The following is a 10,252-nucleotide window of genomic DNA, read 5'->3' as shown; positions in this document are numbered from 1 at the left end:
GGGCTGATTAAAATGTCTGGAGGGCCGGATGCAACCCCCGGGCCATAGTTTGCCCACCCTTGGTATAAAGGGTCAAGCACTCTTCTCAGAGACTATCTCTAAATGGGTAACATACTGCATCAAGACTACATATGAAACAGCTTTGGCTAAGCCCTGTCGGTGGGTGTGAGCTCACTCTACAAGGGCACAATCAAAGTCCATAGCATTCCTCGTGGTGTTCCCATATTGGACATTTGCAGTGCTGCTATGTCGTGGTTGATACATATATTCACGAACCGTTGTGCCATAACCTTGACTTATGAGGAGAGGCTGAGGGAACTGGGATTGTTTAGTCTGCAGAAGAGAAGAAAGGGGGGATTTGATAGCTGCTTTCAACTACCTGAGAGGTAGTTCCAGAGAGGATGGTTCCAGACTATTCTCAGTGGTGGAAGAGGACAGGACAAGGAGTAATGGTCTCAAGTTGCAGTGGGGGAGGTTTAGGTGGGATATTAGGAAAAACTTTTTCACTAGGAAGGTGGTGAAACACTGGAATGCGTTGCCTAGGGAGGTGGTGGAATCTCCTTCCTTAGAAGTTTTTAAGGTCAGGCTTGACAAAGCCCTGGCTGGGATGATTTAATTGGGGATTGGTCCTCCTTTTGAGCAGGGGGTTGGACTAGATGACCTCCTGAGGTCCCTTCCAACCCTGATATTCTATGATTCTATTTTCCAGGGCAGATGCAAGCTTTCATAAAACAGTCCTGCAGTCCTTGTTTAGGCAGACTCTGAGCCTCACCTCCTGGCAGAAGGGCCTACATGACAGAAACAAGTGATCCCTTCTTCAGGATTTTGTTTTTTAAACATTAATATGACAAAAATCAGAGTTTTAAACTTTTTCTTCATTGCTTTCCCACATTAGGAACATGTTTGCAGGGTACAACCTGAATGAAGGGAATGCATGGTGCTGTTTATGCTCAGACGCAGGCATAAAAGGCTTCTATTTCCAAGGCGGCTGTTCCACCACTGGATTACAGGGTCATAAGTGAGAAACCATTTTTTTTTGTCTGCAAAATTCCAAATGACTTGAGAAAGCAGGTTGTTAGTGTTTTATGGACCACAATTGCTCAAAATATTTCAGATTCTGAATTGTTTTGATGGAAAAACAGGCCGACATTTTTGTGACAACTTTTTCTGGTTTTAGACCAACTCTGTTTTAGACTCTCAGGACTATTTCGTGGACATTTCACACAACTGGGAACAATTGCCCCACTGCCTGTCCCTGTGAGAGATGTCTCCAGCTCAGAGTGAGAACAGTCTGCTACTTCCTTTTTGAAAATAAAGGGGAAAAACTATGATGTGTTTAGCGTTCAAGACCCCTTTCGTCAGACCAGCTGGTAATTGCTGTTGAGAAACTCACAAAAAAGTGAATAGGCTAAGCCAACTTACAGCGCACCCCTTGCATCCCAAAAAAATAAATGTTATTACTTCTCTGCCAGTAGTTCTTCTTGTGATGAGGGTGAGCTTTCTCATTCTGACCATGGCCAACCACAGTCAAATACTCAGAGGTTTTCTCCACCTGAATACTTTTGATACTATAACTTGAAAACCAGTGGTTACCCTGATATTCATAAAGACAAAATGGAAGAAGGTTAGAGAACTAAGGGGAAAATATTTTCCCACCAAAACAAATTTAGAAACCAGGTTTCTCTTACACTTTTTCTACAAGAGCATCACGGTTTTAAATAAATAAAAATGAAATTTTCTATGTTCAATTATCCAAAAGTCTCTTGGTTGTGTAAACTGAAAGCTAACAACAGTAGTAGCTTTATTGGTAAAAGATCTGGTTTTCCTCTTGGAGAAGGACGTCTTTCCACAAGATTGCATATATTGACAAAAGAGGTACAGCAGGCAATGCCGGCATCATTAACTTCATACTTTGCCAGAGCAACAAGTCATGGTGTGACATCCTACAGGCGACTGACTTTTTCCACTAAGAGTGATTTTTACTTTAAATTTACTTGGTGGCATAATTCAAAGCTCTTGCATTGATCTGGTGTGATTTCTGGCAAGAGCATTTTGGGACAACATCACGAATCCAAAGGAACTATATACCTGATCCTAAATCTATTATAGTTGCAGGGCTATGTGACAAAACTCCAGAAAAGTCTTCTGCAACCAGACAATCAGATTAACAAACCTATATTTAGCAAATGAGTCAGCCCAAGACAGGACCTTCTCAACTCGCTCCCACCCTCACCCACAAAGTACAGGAAGTAAATCACAGCAAAACATCTCCAATTCAACACTCCTGCAACTATTAAGGATGATTGTATCATGCATAGGAATTGCTCCATGGGCTAGGTTTCACATCTAGTCACACCGATTCCTAGTGAAGCCATTCTCCAGCCATCTTGGCAAACAGAATCTTAGCTCCAAGATGTAAGGAGAGCTCTCCATGATTACATAGAAATGAACAAGGGGAGATGGTTTACTTATCAAATCACAGGAACAAAGTAATTGCTATGGACGTATCTGCTTCAGAAGTTAGTGGCACAGAGAAAATGGCCACAACAGGAAAGAAAGCAATGCACAAATGCTGTGGAGTTAAGCAACCAAACAGGCTCTGCTCACCTTTCAGAGGCTAAATGCTAATACAGACGCACAATATGACATTGTACCTAAAACACACACAATTATGACATCTTAACTGGAGTCCCAACACCTGAAAAGCTTGGGGCTTATTCATCTAGAGCCAGGGCAGCACCCATGGCCTGCCTTTGAAATATTTCCATCCCAACTGTCGGGAATATTCAGAGACAATACTCCCAAAGAATCAACTCTTCGAGTGGCTCTGTATGTTCCCACTTATGGGATATTGCATCACCTTATGGTGCCTTGCCATAGAACCATCTATCAGTCTCAAAGCACTCTCACATTCTGCTCCTCCCTTCAGCATTACTAGATGGGGAGAATTCTGAGTTACTACAGAGAATTCTTTCCCAGGTGTCTGCCTGGCAGGTCTTGCCCACATGTTCAGAGTCTAACTAATCACCATATTGGGATCAGGAAGGAATTTTCCCTCAGGTTAGATTGGGCAGAGACCCTGGGGGGGTTTCGCCTTCCTCTGCAGCGTGGGTCACTTTTAGGTTTAAACTAGTTTAAATGGTGAATTCTCTCTAGCTTGAAGTCTTTAAACCATAATTTGAGGTCATCAGTATCTCAGTCAGAGGTTGGGGCCTATTTCAGGAGTGAGTGGGTGAGGTTCTGTGGCCTGCAATGTGCAGGAGGTCAGACTAGATGATCATGATGGTCCCTTCATGAGTCTATGTTCTGAGGGTGAGGCTACATAGGAGCAGAGCACCTTCACCACTTCAGTTCCTTTCAGCCACGTGCCTGGCCAGATGTGAACCTCTCCAGTCTCTTCAGAGCCAGAGTTTGTCTTTCTTAGATAGTTATCGTTAGCAGTTAGTAAGTGATTCTCTTTTGGCTCCATGTTATGACAGAATTGAGGAAGCAGAAGAAGTGGGGATTAAGAGGTGCACCTCATGCTCAGCTGTCTTCTTGGCATCTGATGACCACATGCAATGCCTCCAGTGCCTGGGAGAAGGACCTTCTGGATGTTTGATCTGCCAGACCTTTACTCCCAGAGCCCTCAAGGATAGGGAGACTTGCCTGCAATTCGTCCTCCTGAAGGAAACCATCAAAGCCAGACCCTCTTGATCTGAGCAGTCCTCTGATCCAGAGTCTGTAAAGCCAGATTTGGCCCCTGTGGCTCCCAGCAGCAAAAGACTGAAGTGTTCTAAGAAACCACACCAGCTGTCAGGATCCCATCCCTCCCTCTTTCAGTTAAGCCTTCAAAGCTACATATAGCCAAATCAGAGGCCATGTGCTGTCCTGATTGCATTAGAGAGGTCAAGAGACAGTTCAAACACTCTCACCAATGCCCTACCTCATACCTTACAGCTTTCCAATCCTGATGGAATTCCAGCAGTTGCAGGACCAGCATTGGCTTTGATCTTCACTTCCAGTTCCAGGAAGATCAGTTTGTCAGGGCATATGGACAAGGCAGCCACTGTTGGCAGTGCTGGTTCCCAGGCATCAGAGTTGTTGGATCTACCTGAATCTGACAAGAAATGGCTCCAAAGCGCAAACCTGTTCCATCCTCAGCTTTAATAGCAAGGGAGATGGACTTGTGTATAACACCGGTTCTGATATGGTCTGGATCTGATATAATCTTTAGATCTGCTTTTGGTTCGTGTGTCAGTTCTGATTATGTCCTCAGAGAGTTTCATCAGTGTGGCAGCCCAAGTTCTCCTCTTGACACTGTTGCACGTGTCATGAAATGCAAGAGTTCTAAGAAGAGGCTTATTTCCCCAGCTCCAAGATCATCTTTGTCTCCTGGCAGGAAGAAGAGGCCAGAAGGCATTGAAGGACCTTTCATTGATCCTCCAATGCCACCTCCTCCCAGGAGCTTTACAGAGTTTCCATGAAGAGCCGGTTCCCCATATCTTGTGCTGGATCCACTATTGTCCCCAGTGCACTCTATCTCTGATCTGGACTTTTACCAGGAGGGAGATAGAGGAAGAGTGCGGAGACCGGTGGCACAATTCAGACCACCCCTTGATGCGCCTGCAGTCAGCATGTTCCCAAACCCCACCTCAGGAATTTTTCAACTACCTTCCACATGGATGGAGACGTCATGTCTCATCTACTAAAGTTCAGGCAGCCCAGAGGTCCCTGGATTCGACTCCTCCAGATTTCCTGACATTACAGACAGTGATGCCTGAAGTATTGTACAAGGGGAGGATGAGGAGGTAACTTTCCTTTTTAAACAAGAGTAGATGGATACAGATTATGAACCAGATGAATATGTGGGGGTGTCTTCAGCCTCCTCTCCTTCTGAGGATGCTGCACAGTTCTATTCTATGGTATATCACATGGTATCTACCTTGAACCTACCTGTGGTGTCTGTGGAAAAGACTTCCCACCTTATTCAATAGCCAAAATCTTTGGTGCCACAGCTAAGAGTAGCCTCTTTCTACCCATGTTCAATGGGTTGTTACAGCCGGCTCAATCAGTGTGGTCCACTTCTCCATCTTGTCAACTGGTCTCCAAATAAGGCAGACAAATTATTACCAGATCCCTTCTGAAGGTTTTTCTTATTTTTATACCCACCCTGTGCCTAACTCATTGGTGGTGACTGCTGCCAGCAGCAGGATGAGATCTGGGCAGAGAACCTATGGTCCATTACCAATCCATTTATGGGAAAGGACTTTTTATTTTTACAAGAGTTGCCTGATGACAGAAGACGATTGGCTGATGCCTCTTAGTAGAAGATCAAAGTGTAGCTAAACATTCCCTTAAGGCCTCCTGTCATGCTTCAGACACTGCCACAAGAGCATTTGTGCCTGCCATGACGATTAAGAGGCATGCATGGCTCCATTCCTCATCTCTAGCTACAGACACTATAGGACACTTAAGCTAGTGGTTCTCCCTTTTGAGAAGGGAAGGTCGTGTTAGCACAAAGATGGAAAAACTGAAGGACATGAGATTAAAGGCTCATTCTCTGGCTCTAGCTCCATCTGCTAGGATGCCATCACCCTCTGCTCCTGCTTCCTGGTATCCAAGGCAGTCTGACCCACAGTCTTTGCCATCGTATTCTTCAGTGAATCAAGATGTCATCAATATCAGCAGGTTGCAACCTCCCAGCATCAATCTAGAAAATGGCCTTTTATGCTAAGGTCTAAACCTAAACAACCCACTTCCTCACCAGTGTCCACATCATGAATCCTCAAACTCCAGTTTTGACGAAATGATCAAGAGTCAAGAATCAGCCAGACAAGACTTTTTTTTTTTGGAAACAGATTAGCGCACTATATCAGACCAATGGGTTCTACAGATTGTGGAAAGAGTCTGTGCCATACAATTCAAAAGATTGCCTCCTACCAATACCCTTTTTCCTTCCCCTTTCAATGACCCCTCTTATGAAGCAAATCTGACCACAGAAATGGAAAAATTGCTTCTAATGGAAGCAGTCAAGGAGGTTCCTGAATACCTGAGGGTCTGGGGTTTTTATTCCCACTATTTTCTGGTGCAGAAGCAGGATGGTGGGTTTTGGTCAATACTAGACTTAAAGGCTTGAACAAGTTCATTCAGATGTTTCGGCTCCATATGTTGACTCTGGCCACCATAATCCGTTTGCTTTTGTTCATGGAGTTGTTCATGACTCTTGATCTATAGGATGCGTATTTTCATACTTGAGTTAACTGAAATCATAGCAAGTACCTTTGATTCGTGGTGGCTGGTCACCACTTTCGGTACATGGTGCTCCCATTTGGCCTCTCAACAGCATCCGGAGTTTGTACAAAATGTCACTCTGTAGTAGCAGCTCACCTGAGGAATGAGGGTATTTTTGTTTACCCCTGTTTAGATACCTGGCTACTGAAGGCTGTGTGTGTGAGAACCGGCTAAACCATATCTTCACAACCAGTCTCTTCGACCTTGAGCTCTCTCTCAACCTCCCAAAGTTAATCCTTTGCCCTTCACAAAGGATTCCCTTTAGAGACTCCATACTGGATTCAGTGGAGGGGGAGCGCTTTCGGCCCAAAGGAGAGACTTATCAAAATGAAAGACTGTTAAAGACTCAATGATGTGCCACCCAAAGAATAAAAATCTCTTGGGTCCTATGGACCTGTGTGACTCCATTTCTTATCTGAGAATGTGCAGCATTGGATGTCGCAGGTCTACAGATCAAGTCATAACCATCTTCACTTGTTGAACATCATAGTTTCTCTAGACTGGTGGTTAGTCAGAACGACTGTGCTCAGGATATACAATTCAATCCCCTAGGTCCAGCCCTGACAGTGACTTCAGACGCAAATAATAATTGGAGGGTGTGGGGGCATCTGAATAATTTAACAGTTTGTGAACACTTGTCTTCTCAGGAGAGAACCCTGCACATCAGTGTATTTTAATTAAGAGCTCTTCATCTGGTTCCTAGGTGGTTCTGCGGGGGGAGGATTGTGCAGGCGGTGATGGCCAATACATCGGCAATGTATTACATCAGTGTGCGGGAGATGGGGCATACTCTACGGTCCTGTGTGCAGAGGCAGTAAGTCTATGGAACTGGTATATTTGTCATAACTTATCCTATGGCCGTGCATCTAGCAGGGGAAAACAACATAGTTGCTGATCATCTGAGTAGAGACAGCTCCCAGATGCACGAATGGTTCCCTAAAGGATCAATTGGTTCAGACCATATATGTTCTCCAGCTGCGGTCAATGAGATGTGGGCCTGTTCAAAGAAGATCAACAAAAAGTGTTGCCTTTTCTGTTCCAGAGTGGTCAGGGACAGTCAATCCCTATCGGATGCCTGTCTTCTGCACTGGCGGAAGGGCCTGATGTACACCTTTCATCCCTTTCCCTTGATTCAGAAAGTAGTGAGGAAGATAGGACAGGAGTGATTCTTATCACTCCAGTTTGGCCATATCAACAGTGGTTTACCAATCTCCTGCAACTCTCCTGCGGAGTCTTTGTGCAACTTCTGTGTCAAGGGGAGGGCAGGATCTTTCATCCGGGCCCACAGTCTCTTCACTTGGCTGTGTGAGTGATCAGACTGTGACTTCGTTTGCTGTTGAGAGGTCATGTTCTTCATTAATGCAGGACATGCTAACTAACTCTAGAAAGCAGTCAACTAGAAACTGCTACCTTTTAGAATGGTCCAGATTTCAGGCATGGATGAAGAGAAATTCTGATTCATCTGTATCGGCTCACATTCCTTATGTTCTGGAATATTTCATGCATTTAAAAATCATCGAGTTCATTTGGCAGCCATCTCCACGTATGATACACTTGTGGATGATAGCTCACTATTCATGGTTCAGCTAAGAAGTTTGTGAAATGTTTATCAAATGTGTATCTTCCATTAGAAATCCTATTCGCTCTTGGGACCTTAATCTGGTTTTGGTCATGCTGGTGAATTCGCCCTTTGAACACTTGGCTGCCTGTTCACTCTATCATTTATCTATCAAAACAGTCTTCATTATCGCCATCACATTGGCCAGGAGAGTGAACGAACTTATATCTGATCCACCTTTCACTTCTTTTCATAAGGACAAGGTAGGTCTCAGACCTGATCCCAGTTTTTTACCTAAGCAAATAAATTGCTATGGTATTGTCTGATTTTTCACATTAACCAGACAATTAATTTGCTCTTTTTGCCCCTAAACTACACTCTAATAAGTTTCAGTATGATAGCCGTGCACGCATCTGATGAAGTGGGTTTTAGCCCACGAAAGCTTATACCCAAATAAATGTGTTAGTCTCTAAGATGCCACAAGGACTCCTTGTTGTTTTTACTCTAATAAGTGGGGAATTTGTTCTATACTTTGGTTGCCAGAGGGCTCTTCCCTATTTGGATAGAACTAAGAATTTTTGTAAATTGTCTAGATTGTTCGTATCTTATGCTAATAACCTCATGGGTTGTACAGTCTCTTCCTAGACTATTTGTGTATTAAACTATGTATTGCTGCATGTTACACATTTGCAGCAGATACAAGAACTTTTGCTAGTCAACCACGTGAGCTGCAACTACATCCTTCATTTGTCTTCAACAGGTGCTAGTTGCTGGAATTTGGAGGGCTACAACCTGGGCTTTGGTGCACACCTTCACTGAGCATTATGCTCTGGACTTGGCCTCCGGAGGGGTCACTGGGTTTAGCAAGGCAGTGCTTCAGTCTATTCAACAAGGACTTTGTTCCTGCCTCCAGGTTAGTTTTTAGCACTGCTTATCTGTCTGTCCCGTAAGTAGGAATATGCAGAGCCACTTGAAGAAATGAAGGTTACCTGCCTGTAACCAGAGTTCTTGGAGATAGCTCTGTGTTCACACTTCTGACCCGCCTAACCCTCTCTGTCACAGTCCTTGTCTCTGGATTTGTGGTGGAAAGAACTGAGGAGTTGGGGGCATTCCATCTCTGTATAGCTTCTCCCTCAGAACACTGGTGATGCTAAGGGGAGGGGTGCCACAAGGCACCACAAGGTGGTGCAATAACCCATACATGAAATATGCAGAACCATCTTGAAGACCTCTGTTTACAGGTAAGTAAACTTCATTTACTGGTAAGTAACCCCTTTTTCCTATGTAAATTTATTTCAGACATGTGCCATCAGTGTGTTACTTTGACCTATTTATTTCAGTTGTGTTATTTTTATATAGAACTACATAAAAGGCACATATGAAGGTGTTAAGAAAAGGCTTACAGCAATATATAAAAGTAATGTTGTGGTTTTTCTCACCAACTTCACTGAGTTACAATGATCCCTGTATTCTTGTCACACAGTAGAATGTTGTAAAGTGTTGTCAGAAACAGTTGTACAAAACCTTACTGCTGTCTCCGATTGCAGTGTTTCCAGAATTGAACACAGCAGCAAATAAATTGCTGTTACACTTTGAGACATTGTAAGATCATACATGGTTGCAGAAATTAGTGAGAACATGAGGTCTTTATGACTTCATGACTTGGTGTTTGAACATGAGGTCCTATGACTTCAAGTTGTTGGAAGTTGTGCCCAACAGGGCCCTGTGAGCTAAAAAGTTCTTATACCTTTGAGTTTCCCAAACTTCCATAAATCAGATTATTTCTAAAAACCGGATTGTTCTAGTAACACCTGGATGACACATTCAGAGCTGTTGTGCACACTTCATGCTGTTCAACAAGATTGACACTTGGCCATTGTTAAACTACAGGCTGGAGCACAACATTCTCTCCCCTGCTGATAAACTGCAACACTTAATGGAGAGGACACTTAGGAACTGGGCTGGGATGAGGAGCTGATTGTCCCATTATGGTACACAGACTCTGGAGACAAAACGGAAAGAGGCAAATCAGAGGATAATCTCAGGTATGTTGCAGTTTTCTGTAACCTAGTTCACCAATATTGAAGGATAAATCTTTTCTTTTTTTTAAGGTTTTCCTTTTTTGGAAAAAATACACAGAATTAAACTTCAGTTTTCAATGTGATAATTGTAGGTGAAAATGCAAATAAGGTTTGTTGATAAGAAGAGAGTTGTATATTTGTGACTGATTCAAAGGCACAATGCAAAGTCTAGTTCTGACAGTCTACTATCTGACACTTTGTTTCATTTTTTGGTATTACATTTTTCATGTATAGGACAGTTATTTGTCCTAAAAAACAGATACATTTTTTGCAAAAGATGGTTATGCTTACATATAGAATGAATATATTTATATGTACCTTTATCCTCTCTCAAAGCCAC

The sequence above is a fragment of the Lepidochelys olivacea genome (genome assembly GCF_965140295.1).
Source record: "Lepidochelys olivacea isolate rLepOli2 genome assembly, chromosome: 5".
NCBI lineage: Eukaryota > Metazoa > Chordata > Testudines > Cheloniidae > Lepidochelys > Lepidochelys olivacea.
This window is presented reverse-complemented; position numbering follows the sequence as displayed.